This window comes from Sus scrofa, chromosome 2 (genome assembly GCF_000003025.6).
Source record: "Sus scrofa isolate TJ Tabasco breed Duroc chromosome 2, Sscrofa11.1, whole genome shotgun sequence".
Taxonomy (NCBI): Eukaryota; Metazoa; Chordata; class Mammalia; order Artiodactyla; family Suidae; genus Sus; species Sus scrofa.
Genome location: NC_010444.4, coordinates 129,769,512 through 129,785,250, shown reverse-complemented (window position 1 = coordinate 129,785,250; position 15,739 = coordinate 129,769,512).

The following is a 15,739-nucleotide window of genomic DNA, read 5'->3' as shown; positions in this document are numbered from 1 at the left end:
TTTGAGAACTATCACTTAAAGCCATTCAATTTCTTATAACCAAAAGAGAGTCTTTGTTTTGGGCTTGAGCACCAGACATCAATGTCCTTGCTGACCCACTCAGCATGCAAAAGTCCTACGTCATTACATGGTAGTGAGGTTTCAAAAAAATTTAGATGGCAGGAAATAGAGCAGAACTCTTAGCAGCGTGTGCAGACTCTAGCAGCAGCCACAGAACATGTAGTATCCTGTTCTGCCACATTCACTGGGCTGGATTATATTTTCTCATAGACCCAGTTAACTCTGGAAGAACTTAATAGGCGCATAATGTTTCGTATGTGGGTGGGCCGTGTAATTAAACCTTTAATTCTTCTCAAGTTCAGAGGAAAGCAACCACTTTGGTTTGTCTAACACTCAGGGTGTGTTTCCAATTAAACTAAAATCAGAGCAAACACCTCTGGTTTCTTCTTAAGAATCTCTTTCATGAAAACTGATTGTGCGGTTCTGCTCCTCCCAGGCCCAGGCCTTTCTTCTGGAAGCAGGAGTCTCTTGCTGTATGTACCTGAGCATCTCTATCCTGGGCACAGGTAGGCATCGTAGAATTTATCTGATCTCTTTTTGGCCCAAAAAGAAATGGCCTAAAACTGGGGGCAGAGTCAGGTGAGTCACATGGTGACTTGGGTTAGAGTTCCAACCTGTCCCTAACTAGAACAACCTTTTATTGACCTCTTTCCCCTCCCAGCAATTAAGAGTCTTCGGGGTATGTTTCTTGGTTTTTTGCTTTTTAGGGCCACACCTGTGGCATATAGAAGTTCCCAGGCTAGGGGTCGAACTGGAACTGTAGCCACCAGGCTACGCCACAGCCATAGCAATGTGGGATCTGAGCCGCGTCTGCAACCTACACCACAACTCACAGAAACATCGGATCCTTAACCCACTGATTGAGGCCAGAGATTGAACCCGCATCCTCATGGATACTGTTGGGGTCCTTACCACTGAGCCATAAGGAGAACACCCCGATTACTTAAGATTCTTTATTTCTCAAATAATTGTTTATAAGAGAAAATATTAAAAGAATTCTCAGGCCTACCTTTGTATGAAGATGTCTTATAAGACTTTACCTTCCCCGGTCTAATTGAGACATTCAAATATGTCCCATAGGTCACTTGCTGAAGTTCAAAAATGAGTCTTGGAGTTCCTGTCATGGCCCAGTGGTTAACGAATCTGACTAGGAACCATGAGGTTGTGGGTTCGGTCCCTGGCCTTGCTCAGTGGGTTGAGGATCTGGCGTTGCCGTGAGCTGTGGTGTAGGTCGCAGACGTGGCTTGGATCCTGCGTTGCTGTGGCTCTGGCATAGGCTGGCGGGTACAGCTCCGATTCAACCCCTAGCCTGGGAACCTCCATACGCCATGGGAGCAGCCCAAGAAATAGCAAAAAGACAAAAAAAAAAAAAAAAAAAAAAGAGTCTTATTGTCAGTCCAAAATGCCACCTCTCACCACTCAGTGAACGAGTCCTTGTGTACCAGAACTTTGTCCAATTTGTCTTTGCTTTCCTAGATTAGGAAGCTCAATAAATATTTGTTAAATAAGCATATCTTATCTTTCCTACTAGAATTTAGTTCTCAAAGGGAGTAAGAACCATGTGGACTTAAACTTTAGATTCCATACAGGTTAGACAAATTTCATGCACAGAGAAAGAACTTAAGACATTTTGTAATACACATTTATCAAATTAAAGAAAAAGTAGTAAGTTTGGCGAAGAGATTTCAAATACAGCATCTTCATTCAATCAATACAGCATCTTCATTCAATCAAACTGTAAATCCGAACACGGTATACAAAGATAGCTCAAAAACTTGGGGTTCTGAACTTGGAACCAGATGAGCAGCCCCCAGAGCAAGCTTCAGAAGGGGAAAACTGTAGGCGACTGGGGATGTGAGGAAAGCCTCAAGGGACCCACTGGGACGGCAATGACTGGAGAAGAGTCAAATGCTCCACGAAGCCGACCACTCGCACCCAACAGAGGTTCCTAAAGAGTCACCACCCCTACAGTTGGAGGAGTCAAACCAAAACTGTCATCAAAGCTGCTAGGCTTTTTCCCTGTTCTTTTTGCACTTAAGGCATAACAGGGAAAATAAAAAGACAACAAAACCTTCACAATGAAATAGTGCGCTTGAAGGAGTGACTTATTTATGGTCTTTAGCAAGTGTCCCCTGAAGGGTTTAACTCAGCACCTCTCCCACCCCGGAGTTTGTGTGGGAGGAGGGGTCGGTCACAGGCAGAAGGATCTCATTCCTTCTCTACACAAGCGTTCACTCAGCTACCTCTGAAAGTAACTCTTTATCTGGAGGTTAAGTGGGACCAGATCCAACGGACTCTCACATGTGAAATTTTTATTTTTTAAATAAGAAAACAAGAAACAAAAATCTAGTACAGCAAATGCGCAATGCATTGCACACTATACAATGGTTAATAGCTAAGTTTGTTATGTGAATTTTACCTCAATATAAAAGAGTAAAAAGGGAGTTCCCTGGTGGCTCAGTGGGTTAAGGATCTGGTATGGTCACTTGTCACTGCTGCCAATTACTGCTGTGGCAAGAGTTGGATCTGAGGCCTGGGAATTTCCATGTGCTGTGGGTGCAGAAAGAAAAAAAAAAAAAAAAAAAAGCAACTTGTATTTGCTATTAAAATCTTTCCAAGGTGGAGTTCCCGTTTTGGCATAGCGGAAACAAATCTGAGGAAACATGAGGTTGCGGGATCAATCTCTGGCCTTCCTCATTGATGTTGCTGTGAGCTGTGGTGTAGGTCGAGGATGAAGCTTGGATCTGGCGATGTGTAGCTCTGGTATAGGCTGGCAGCTGCAGCTCTGATTAGACCCCTAGCAGGGGAACCTCTATATGCAGTGGATGCTGCCCTAAAAAGACCAAAAAAAAAAAAAAAAAAAATCTTTCCAAGGCCATGAAATCTGTCCATCCTGCTTTGTGTTTGTAAAGGGCTGGACCAGACCAAAAGGAGGTTAGCACCTTGGACTCGGAATCTGAGTTATATTTCATCTTGGGGAATCCTACATCTTTTTTCAAAAAATAAAATTCCAGGAGTTCCTGTTGTGGCTCAGTGGTTCGCAAACCCAACTAGTAACCATGAGGTTGCGGGTTCGATCCCTGGCCATGCTCGGTGGGTTAAGGAGCCAGCGTTGCTGTGAGCTGTGGTGTAGGTCACAGACACAGCTTGGATCTGGCGATGCTGTAACTCTGACAGAGGCTGACAGCTGCAGCTCCGTTTAGACTCCTAGCCTGGGAACCTCCACATGCCACGAGTGCGACCCTAAAAAAAAGACAAAAAATAAAATAAAATAAAATTCCAGAAATGGAGTATCTGGTCACCTAGGTCTCTTCCAAAAGTAAATTGTTTGATTTAAAAGCAAGAAGCATTTACATCTTTATTGTTATCTTTCAAAAGAGCTGCTTTCACATTTCCTCATTCAGTGAGTCTGGAGCCCAGTGACATGACAGAAGCACTGAACCCCAAGCCACTAGATTTTCCTGGATCTCTCCTTACCTGAACACTATTCTTTGAAAAAAACAACAAACTAGAGTTCCCAGTTGTGGCTCAGCAGTAATGAACTGGACTAGTATCCATGAGAATGCAGTTTGATCTCTGGCCTCGCTCAGTGGGTTAAGGATCCAGTGTTGCCCTGAGCTGTGGTGTAGGTTGCAGATGTGGCTCAAATCTGGCATGGCTGTGTCTCTGGCTCTGGCTCTGGCTCTGATTTGACCCCTAGCCTGAGAACTTCAAATGCTTCACGTCAGGCCACCCCCCCAAAAAAAGAAAAACAAAAAAACAAATGGAAAAAGCAACAAATCAACACACTTCAAGACACAGAAATAAATGAAGTGAGCCGTATCCTCATCATTATGTAACCATTTACAAAAGGACAAATCACAGCACTGGCAAGGAAGCAATCAAGGGATCCCCTCGGAGCAGTGAAAGTGGGGGAAGGTGGTGGATCCCGCACGCGTCCAGCAGGAGGGCCGCCCGCTGAGATCTCCTGCGCAGGCTGGGCAGGTGAATTTTCTTCCCACCTGGCCTGAGAGGGGCTCGAGGCTTGGCCGTTGAGACACCTAATTCCTCACAATGTTCTTAATTACACAGAGAAAATTACTTTACAGCGCAGAAAACTGGCAAATAGCTTCTTATCCAGGGATCGTAGTTAAAATCACTGGATAGGGAACAAATGGACATCATGTGTTTCCCCATGCAGTGCCCTGAGAAATCTGTGGAATTTCTGTCAGAAATACCTAATCTCTGGAGTTCCCGTCTCGGAAACGAATCCGACTAGGAACCATGAGGTTGCCAGTTTGATCCCTGGCCTCCCTCAGTGGGTTAAGGATCTGGCGTTACCATGAGCCGTGGTGTGGGTTGCAGACACAGCTCGGATCTGGATCTGGCGTTGCTGTGGTTTTGGCGTAGTCGGCAGTGTAACTCCGATTTGACTCCTAGCCTGGGAACCTCCACAGTCCCTGGGTATGCCCCTAGAAAAGACAAAAAAAAAGAAAAGAAAAAAGAAAAAGAAAACGTCTCAGAATCTTGATGCCATTGGTGCTTTGTAAGACCCTGGTAAATTTTTTAAAAATAAAATAAATTCAGAGATCAAAACAATTTTAAGTTAGGGTTTTTTGTTTGTTTGTTTTCAATGACTTCATCTGCGGCACACAGAGGTTCCCAGGCCAGAGATTAAATCCAGTGTGAATCCTTTAAGCCACTGCTCCCATTCAGGGCTGGAATCGAACCTCTGTAGTGACCAGAGCCGCTGCAGTTGGATTCTTAACCCACTGCACCACAGCAGGAACTCCAAGTTAGTTTTATCTACATATACTAACTATCTTTTGGAATAGCCTTTAGCTCTTTTTGACACAATAAAAGGTATTTTAAAGAAATCTATGTTTGTTATTTTTGTGTTTAGCAGCATGATTTTTTTTTTAGCTTTACTCTTTTAAAAGCTACGGCCTGAGTTATTCACTCACAGAGTCTGAAATCATTCATTAGAAACTGCCAAGCAAAGGTGGACCATCCGAAAGATCTGTGAAGAGCTGGCCCGCTGAAACTACTGGCTAGTCTTCTGGTCCTGCTAGTATTCAGGGTCAATTTGGGGACAAGCACTATTCACCCCTAGCTACCGTGTATGGATCCAATCCACCCGAGAGAGCACTATCCAGGGAGGTGTGTCTAAAATGAATTGTCAGAGTGAGCAGGAGGCCCAAGACAGGTGTTGGGAGAGGTGCAGAGAAGATAAGAACAAGGAATGTGTCCAGTCTGGCAGAGGAAAGAGAGATTTCTAGAGAAATTTCAGAAGATTTAGTAATTGCCTAAAGTGGAGCTTTACATTCTACTAATGGAATGTTGCTTGGTCAGGCTGAGTGCTTTGGAATGTTCCAGAATAGAACACATAGGAAGAAAAGGAAAGTTTAAGAGAAGTTTGAGGTCAATCTTACAAAACATTAGATAGAGAGGAGCAGAGGCATGTGGCTTTGACAAACCCAAAAAGAATTAATTCAACTACTTTAGAGGGCTGATTGAGTAGGTAACATCTAATATATTTTGAGCAATAGTGTTTATGTAGGTTTAAAACTCTAGAACTTGTCTTTTTGCCGTTTCTGGGGCTGTTCCCACAGCATATGGTTCCCAGGCTAGGGGCTGAATTGGAGCTGTAGCCCCCGGCCTATGCCAGAGCCACAGCAATGTGGGATCTGAGCCACATCTGTGACCTACACCACAGCTCATGGCAACACCAGATCCTTAACCCACTGAGCAAGGGCAGGGATCGAACCCGCAACCTCATGGTTCCTAGTCAGAGTCGTTAACCACTGAGCCACGACAGGAACTCCTAAAACTCTAGAACTTGGCTTGACAGCTAGTATACAGGATTAAAGGAGCAAGGGTATGGGATGTTTGTATATAAAGTATAATTTTTTTCCTTAAAAATCTTTTAAGAAGTAGTCTTGTGGCTTAGCAGGTTAAGGATCCAGCATTATCACTGCAGTAGCTTAGGTTGCTGCTGTGGTGCTGGTCCATTCTCTGGCCTGGGAACTTGCTATGTGATTTTCCTAAGGTTTTACAAAATAATTGACTTCTCTTTTGTAATAATACATATCTATAAAAAATGCTCTGTAAGAAGAGGTGTTGTTTTTGTTTTCATGGTTTACATTCCCAAAGCTTTCCATGTCAAAGGCAGTGCCTGCTACGTTGTTCAGAAGACACCCATGATCGGTTAGTAAGTGTACAATGAGAGAAGGCAGAGAGCAATTTTAGGGTATGCCAAAACCTCCCTGGTATGTGTCAGAACCTTTATTTTGGCAAATTAGAACTTGTATATTTCCATAATAAGTAATGTGATTCTTTTTATTACTTAAAGAAAGGCGGTGAAATTGTCTCCTCCCTAAAGTCAAAATGCAGTCTGCAGCAACAGATCTATAGGATTATCTTCTGAGTATTTTAACAAAAGATAAATGTCATCAGAACTGTATCAATCTGGTTGTGTTGGTGTGGCATTTAGAGAAAACCACTCAAACAGAGCCACTTATATAATCTGCTTGAGTTAAGAAACTGGACCAACTATGCAAAAATTGAGGGTCTACTATATGGACAATTACAGTTATGATACCCAGTGAGAGCTCTAGAAGAATATTGGATAGGTTTCATTTCTAAATATTTGGAATCTTTTAGTTACTTAATTCACTTAGAATCAAAACCTTAGAGTACTTATGGAAATTACCCAAAGGAAACAACGAAAACAGACTATTCAAGGTGTTGATTTAGTGGCAGTATCAATTCATCGAAAAAAAATTTTTGTGTGTGCCTTTTTAGGGCTGCACTCGTGGCATATGGAGGTTCCCAGGCTGGGGGTCAAATCAGAGTTGTAGCTGTTGGCCTACACCACAGCCACAGCAATGCTAGATCTGAGCTGTGTATGTGACCTACACCAAAGCTCAAGGCAACGCCAGATCCTTAACCCACCGAGCAAGGCCAGGGACCGAACCTTCGTCCTCATGGATACTAGTCAGATTCATTTCCGCTGAGCCACAATGGGAACTCCCCTCGTTAAAAGTTTTTAAAAACAGATGAGTGATTCAAACATGAAATATATTCTTTTCTATTCTGTGAATGTTCAAAATGCCCAGAAAGGATTAGCAAACTACAGCTGGAATATACAAAAATTGCAGATATGGATTTTTTCAAAGAGTTCATTTTTTTTTTTTTTTGGTCTTTTTGTCCTTTGTTGTTGTTGTTGTTGCTATTTCTTGGGCCGCTCCCGCGGCATATGGAGGTTCCCAGGCTAGGGGTCTAATCAGAGCTGTAGCCACCGGCCTACACCAGAGCCACAGCAACGCGGGATCCGAGCCGCGTCTGCAACATACACCACAGTTCACGGCAACGCCAGATCGTTAACCCACTGAGCAAGGGCAGGGACCGAACCCGCAACCTCATGGTTCCTAGTCGGATTCGTTAACCACTGCGCCACGACGGGAACTCCAAGAGTTCATTTTTTAAAGTAAGTACTTTCTAGACTCAAGTAGCCAAAGGACACTTATATTTGAAAGTTAAATAAATTTGCTTCTAGGAAACAGACCAATGAATCTGCAAGGAGATTTAATTTTTTTTTTTCTCAATAAGGGCAATTTTCAAAAATTCCAGAAACCCAGAGAAAACCACAACTTGTGAAAGGCATCTTTCCAGCACTCCAGTGGGACTGCATAGGTCTCCCTGAGCTTTCTTCTCACTAGAATTTATATCCCATTAGGGATGATATCTCAGCGGAGAGAGTGCTTAGCACCACTCAGGCTTGGAATCTCACCAGCCATAAACATTTCAAAAATACACATCTAAGCCAGCCTCGGCGGGGAGCCAAGACAATACAGTAATCCACTTGGACAGCTGCAAGGGTGAAGCTGGGTCAGAGATAAGCAGCATCGGCTGCATTTTCACAGTTTACCTCCCACCTGATGAGCCCAGACACCCTGCTGTGCAGCACAGATGTCCTGGCTGTGCTTGCCTAAGGCTTCAAGACTTCATGATCCAGAGTTCCGGTTGTGGGTCAGCAGGTTATGAACCTAACTAGTATTCATGAAGATGCCAGTTTGATCCATGGCTTCACACAGTGGGTTAGGGATCCAGCATTGCTGTGAGCTGTGGTTTAGATCACAGATGAGGCTTGGATCTGGCATTGCTGTGGCTGTGGTGTAGGCTGGCAGCTGCAGCTCCGATTCCACCCCTAGCCTAGGGATTTCCATATGCTGCAGGTGCAGCCCTTAAAAAAAGAAAAGAAAAAGGCAAACAGAAAGACTCCATGATCCAACCTCTGTTACTGTAACCACACTCACCCCAGACACTTCACATTTGCCAAAGGGAATACATTTCCCTAATTCATGCACAGATACTGAATTTAGCTGCTGAAATAAAACTCTCAGTGTTTTTCATTTTTAACTGTAACTTTAAGCTTCTCCCAGGTTCTCTTTCATGTATTCAATAAATATCTATTGAATGTTTCCTATGTGTCAGGGTTTTCTTTATGGTTAAGCCAAATAGAAGAAAGAGAGCTGCCAAGGTCTGCCCTGTTCAGTTTTCTTCCAAGTGAACAAACTCCCAAAGGAGTCCACAGTGTAGACTTGATGATTTCTGTGGCAGCTGCCAGCTGTGGAGAAACAAAGTGTCATCGCTGACTGATGACAGATGGAAGTAATGGCTTGGGTTAAAAAAAAATTACACGTTAATGGACCAACAACATACAAAAAGCAAATTATTTTAGCTGCAGAATGCTTACGGTACGAAGTAGTATAAAAGCATAATTTAGATAAGCCCTTTGGTGTTGCCAAAATACTAGAAGATATGAAAATTAAAGTACTCTGATTATGAAATAGGTTAACACCCTCTATACAAACCCTACCTCTAATACACTAAGCAGCATGCTTTCCTTTGCAAGTGGCAGAAACCCAACTCAAAATGGTCTGAGCATAAGAGAGTTTACTGGCTTGTATTATAACTGGTAAATTCAAGGTATGGCTGGTTTCAGGGTGACAGATCCGGGGTCTCAGATGAGCTTGTCAGTTCTCTCAAGTTTGTTTTATCTCTGTTCTGGACCTATTCTCTTCTATGCAGGTGGGCTTTTTCCACATGACAGGGAAATTATCAGATAACACCCCCCAGTTAACATCTGTGCACCCTACCCCACCCCTGATGAAAAAGCAAAGGGATTTTTCCTCCAACCCTAAGTGTAAAATCCCGGGAGGGATTTTCACTGCCCTGATTTGGGTCCCATGCCCTTGCCTGCTAAAGCCAGGTAAATGGGATATTAGGAGTCCCTGGAATGTCCTGTACCCGCTGTGGAATAGGGTCCTGGTTTAGAAGCCCCACCAAAGTCACATGATTGCGCTGCTCTGGGAGAGAACCAGTTCCCCAAAGGAAAAGCCATGCAAACAAAGCCCAAACACACCCCCGAAGTTTCCAACTTCAAATCTGCCCTTACCTTTTGGTTGAGCCGTGTTCCACTGAATGTTTGACTAACCAGGTTATATTTCTGGCTCATGGGTTCTTAAACTTCAATATGCATCAGAAATATTTGGAGGGGTGTTAAAGCACAGATCTCTGGGAATCACTCCAGTGTTTCTGATTCACCGGGTCTCTTTCTCAGTGATGGGGGTGCTCCTGGTCTGAGGACCACACTTTGAGAACCACTGATTTGGAATTTATTTCTTAAATTGTCAAAGAGCATCTTATCCAAATAAATACCATTCCTGGAAAATATCTCGCAGGTAAAATCTTTCTGGTCTTCAAAGAATATGTCACTCGGATGCTGATGACCACTAGGGCCTTGGGCAAGTCACTTCACCACTCTCCCATTTTTATCCTGCATAAATAGAAATAACTTCCTTCATATGTCTGTTGCAGAGATTAAATTAATTAATATATGCAGTATGTAAGTATTTGCAAGTATTGAAACTGCTCAGAGAATAGAGGGAAATCATCCAAAGTGTTTTATAATAGAATCAAAATATCAATATTAAAACCTGAAAAGGATGATGTATTGCAATCTCACCTATGAATTAACTATGAAAACCCTAAACAAAATATTACCAAATAGAACCCAGCTGTATATTAAAAGAATGCAATGTCACAACCAAGCAAGTTTGATTTCAGGATTAGGAAGATTGTTCAACTAAATCTATTAATATAGCTTCAGGAATAGGTCTGAAGCAAAAAAAATCACATGGTCATTTCAATTTCTGGTAAGGAAATCAATATTGACTCCCACAGAAATTTTTTGAAGTCAGAATAGATGAGTAGTAGATATTTGTCATTTTTATTTTTAGCTATCCAGCATCAGCTTCCTATTCTGGGATATGGAATTTGGGTGAATCTTGGTAGAAAATGGGGGCCCCATAGAAAATCCAGGTGCTTGCGTTATGTGACCCTGGGAACAATAGTGAAAGTGCCACCCCAAATCTGGTCAGCCAGAGATTCTCCCCTGGGACTCTGAGTCAGGACTGGATAGAAGACAGAAGTAGAGGTGAATAGAACTGTCTGATGGCAGCAAGAGGGGCAGTCTTCAGGATGTGCAAGGCAGCCAAAGCATCGCAACCTGACTCCTCTTAGGGCATAATTTTGTCTGAAGTCTGGCTTTCCAGCACTTTTTTTCTTTTAGATCATCAAACAAAATTTGATTTTATGTTGAAAAGATCAGTACTATTGTGTGTGTCTCTCTCTCTCTTTTTTTTTTTTTTTTTTGCTTTTTAGGGCTGCACCTGCAGCATATGGAAATTCCTAGGCTAGGGGTTGAATTGGAGCTGTAGCACTAGCCTACTCCACAGCCACAGCATTGCAGGATCCGAGCCAGATCTGCAACCTATGCCATAGCTCATGGCAACACCGGATCCTTAACCCATTGAGCCAGGCCAGGGGTCAAACCCACATCCTCACAGACACAGTGTCAAATCCTTAACCCTCTGAGCCACAACAGGAACTCCAGCATCATGTTTTTGAAGGTAGAAAAAAGCATTCCAGGTAGAGAGACCAGAATGCAATAGGTTTGTTCTGATGACCCAAGGGATTAAACTAGTAAGAATGGGTAAATGCTGCAAGAAGTCAAAGAAAATTGGCAAGACTATTACTGGCATTTAGACAGATGCTGATTGGTGTCCACTTGGTAGGAAAGTTGCAGTGAAAGTTCAAATACCAGGTGGACCAGATGAATTAATACTTGTAAAATGGAGATTTATTACTGGGGGCTTCTCAGTCCAGAAATAAGCAAAACTTCAAAAGAACTCCCAATTTTATGATTCCCAGTCTTTGTTGTTCTTTGGGGCTAGTTTGTATCTTAAGCCTCCAAGATTCTGTTTGGGATTTTGAAAGCAAGAATTTTGACCAGGGTGTTCCCTTTGTGGCTCAGTGGTAAAGAACCCAACTAGTATCCATGGGGATGCAGGTTCAACCCCTGGCCTCACTCAGTAGGTTAAGGATCTGGCATTCCCATGACCTGTGGTGTAGGTTGCAGGTGACACTCTGATCTGGAGTTGCTGTGTCTGTGGTGTAGGCTGGCAGCTTCAGCTCCTATTCAACCCCTAGCCTGGGAACATCCATTTGCCGCAGGTGCAGCCCCAAAAATACAAAAAAAACCCACTTTTTTTGACTAGTACAAAATGAATATCTTCTTGACCTAAGGTTCTTAAAAATGTATATCTCAAACCAAAAGCCAGCATTCTATTTAACAGTGAAACAACGGGAAACATTCTAATGTCAGCAATAAGGCAAGGTGAGCTCTCTGAGCATCACAAGAATCTCTAGATGGTTTTAGGGAGAGGGTGTCAGGGAACAGCCTTGTGAATGGGGTGTGAGCAAGGCAAGCTGAGGGGCCAGGAGAAGGCCTGAAGCAAGTCAAGGAGAGAGTCCACGGACCAGGCCACAGGGGCTGGAGCAGGTGACTTTGATACCATGTCTTAGCAGATCTTATTCTGGCTTAACAAACATTCATATCCTCGCCTCAGCAGTTTAATTCTGGGGATTTGGCCTAAGAAAATATGCAGGGCTAAGAACAAAGGCTTGTGTGTGTAAAGGGAAGAAAATTTGCAGCCAGTCCCAGTGGACAACCAGCAGTCTGCCTTTTAAGCAGGACTCGACTTTCTTTTTCTTCTCCTTCTTCCCCTGCTCCTCTTATCTTCACCTTCCTACCCCTTCACCTCTTATTCTTCCTTTTCCTCTCCCTCTTCTTTTTCCCCATCCCTCCCATCCTCCCTCCCCTCCCTCCTCTCCTTTCTTTTTCCTTCCTTCCTTCCTCTCTCTCCCTTTCTAAGTTTATCAGACCTTACTAAGACTTGTAGTCCTAAGACTGAAGGTTCTGGGCTAGTCTGAATGTGACAGACTGAAAAAAAGTACGCACAGTGCTTCTGAATGTCAAATGGGAATTTTTAGGTTTGACCTTGAAGCTCCAAGGGGTGATGCTCTTGAACTAAGAACCAGAGGAAAATGTGGAGAAGAACTCCCAGGATGGGGAAATGGACCCCAGCATCCTGGAAGCAACTAGGAGCTTTGAGCAAGAGAGGAAAAGCAGGGAAGTTCTCTGTGGCTAGAATGATTAGTGAACTGGAGGCCCAGCAATGTCTGATAAGCTCAAATTTGATTCTTTTTCTGCAAGTAATTAAACTCTTACTTCCTTAGAATATGAGTTAAAATCTATAGAACATAAAAACCTAAGATGGTTGTGTACTGAGCTTTTGTTCGTGGGGAAGCAAACAGAAGCCCGCAGGGACGATCCAGAAGTGATCTGAGACTATAGGCCATGAGGAGCTGGGACTGAGCTGACAGGACACCTCCAGAGTGATTTAACTTTTTTTTTTTTTTTTTTTTTTTGGTCTTTTTGCCATTTCTTGGGCCGCTCTCGAGGCATGTGGAGGTTCCCAGGCTAGGGGTCGAATCGGAGCTGCAGCCACCGGCCTACGCCACAGCCACAGCAACGCAGGATCCAAGCCGCATCTGTGACCTATACCACAGCTCACGGCAACGCCGGATCCTTAACCCACTGAGCAAGGCCAGGGATCGAACCCTCAACCTCATGGTTCCTGGTCAGATTCATTAACCACTGCGCCACGACGGGAACTCCCAGAATAATTTAAACACCAGCTCCCATCCAGGAGTTCTCACAACTACTAGCAGGCACCAGGCATTCTGAAGTTACGTGGAATCAAGAGACTGTTACTTTGTTTGCATAGTGAAGAAAACCATAATCCAGAGGGCAAGGGAATTTGGAGACATTAAAGTTACATGTGTGCAAGAGTATTAGGGCATCATTATTTACACCCAGACATAGTTACATTCAGAAGGACCTGAAATTCCAGATATCAATTCAGACTCCTCAAATGTGGAGTTCCCGTGGTGGCACAGCAGAAACGAATCCGACTAGGAACCATGAGCTTGCGGGTTCCATCCCTGGCCTTGCTCAGTGGGTTAAGGATCTGGCGTTGCCGTGAGCTGTGGTGTAGGTCAGAGACATGGCTCGGATCCTGTGTTGCTGTGGCTCTGGTGTAGGCCGGCAGCAACAGCTCTGATTAGACCCCTGGCCTGGGAAACTCCATGTGCCGCGGGTGCAACCCTAAAAAGACAAAAAAAAAAAAAAAAATCTCAAATGTACAGTCTACTCTACCCCAGTTCAGAGAAACAGGAAGACCTGATCCAGCCCCATCTCTGGGCCCCTCATGACCCATGTACTTTCTCTTCCCACTCCTATCCATGTACCAGCCAGAACATCTCATCCTCACGTCCAAGCTCTATCCACATGCTTTTCCACCCCTTGGAGGTAAGAACAAGCATGCTTGCTAGTGGTGTGGCCCGTTCTTGGGAAAATGGAGTAGGGACCAGTCAGCCAGGTTTTACACACACACAAGCCAAGCTTTGAAAATGAGCTTCTCAAGGCGATTTGGGCAGGGAACCCCAGGGTATGCAGGGCACACTCGAAGGGGGAATTGGGACAGGGAGGGACCCAGCAAGAGCGATCTGGTTCAAGTACTGGGTCAAATTCAAACAGGCTTTTTGAAGATGATCTAAAGTTTTGTTTCCCCATGAGTCCAGCAGTCTTGTTGTAGGTACAAGGATATTTGAGCACAGGTAAACAGAAGATAAGCCTAAGGAAAAAGTACATTCCTAAAGATGTTCATAAGAAAAAGAAGATAACTAGGTCATGTAGAAGATGACCCCTCAATTACTAATACAGGTTTTTAGCAGACAGCCTTCTGTTAGGAATTCCCAGGCTGGACCTGGGAATCTCAGGATTCTCAGCAGAGCAAATCTTCTCCAGAGGCATCTGTTTTATAGCTAGAGTTTACTGAATTCTGTTTTCTGTTTTCTTTTTACGACTGCACCTACAGCATATGGAAGTTTCCAGGCTGGGGGTCAAATCGGAGTTGCAGCTGCCAGCCTGTACCACAGCTGCAGCAACAGATCTGAGCCACATCTGCAACCTACATGGTAGCTTGTGGCAACGCTGGATCCTTAACCCACTGGGTGAGGCCAGGGATCAAGGACACTGTGTCAGGTTTTTAACCTGCTAAGCCGTAATAGGAACTCCAAGTTCTATTTTCTAAACCTTTTTTTTTTTTTTAAAAATATGGATCACGGAGTTCCCAACATGGTTCAGTGGTTAACGAACCTGACTAGTATCCATGAGGACTCGGGTTCAATCCCTGACCTTGCTCAGTGGGTTAAGGATCTGGCATTGTCATGAGCTGTGTTGTAGGTCATAGACATGTCTCAGATCCTGCATTTCTGTGGCTGTGACATAGGCCGGAGGCTACAGCTCCGATTCGACCCCTATCGGGGAACCTCCATATCCTCCAGGTGCAGCTCTGAAAAGACAAAAAAAAAGGGAGGGATCATTTCATTTAAATTTCACAACTGCTAATAATTTCACAACTTAGAATCTCTAATACAAGGATGAGGAAGCAGAGGCTTTAAGAAGTAATGCGACTTGAATGTATACCCAGGAAGACCAGCCCCAGAACCCTCCACCCTAACCAGTAAGCAGCAATTTCCCTGTTGGCTAATAAATCCAGGATAACATATCATTTGGGTCAAAGAGGCTTCCATTCTCCAAACTTGGTTCAATAACATGATATATAAATCCTTCCTCTGTTTTTTTTTTTTGTTTGTTTGTTTTGGTAATTTTGCCATTTCTTGGGCCGCTCCCTCGGCATATGGAGATTCCCAGGCTAGGGGTCAAATCGGAGCTGTAGCCGCCAGCCTACACCAGAGCCATAGCAACTTGGGATCCAAGCTGCGTCTGCAACCTACACCATAGCTCACGGCAACGCCGGATCCTTCACCCACTGAGCAAGGCCAGGGATCAAACCCGCAAACTCACGGTTCCCAGTCGGATTCGTTAACCACTGAGCCACGCCAGGAACTCCTAGAAATCCTTGCTCTTTTTGCCAGCACTCTTTGTGGGAATGCATTTAATCTTTCCACATTTCCTGATTAGGTCTCTCTCCTGACAGCCCAACGCAGTGTAAGGTGATTACTACGCTTAGGGACAAATACACTAGAACTTAGCTTGCACCTGGGCACTGGCTGTGTGATTAGAATCTAAAAGTCTGTTCAGTTGGGAGTTCAGACCCTATGACTGTACACTATCAGTACTGCTCCTCCTTGTTCTTTGAAACATCTTGCAGAGCTGCCGAAAGTGTGAGAAGGATCTGTATTCGTGAGCCGCATTTTCAGCCGT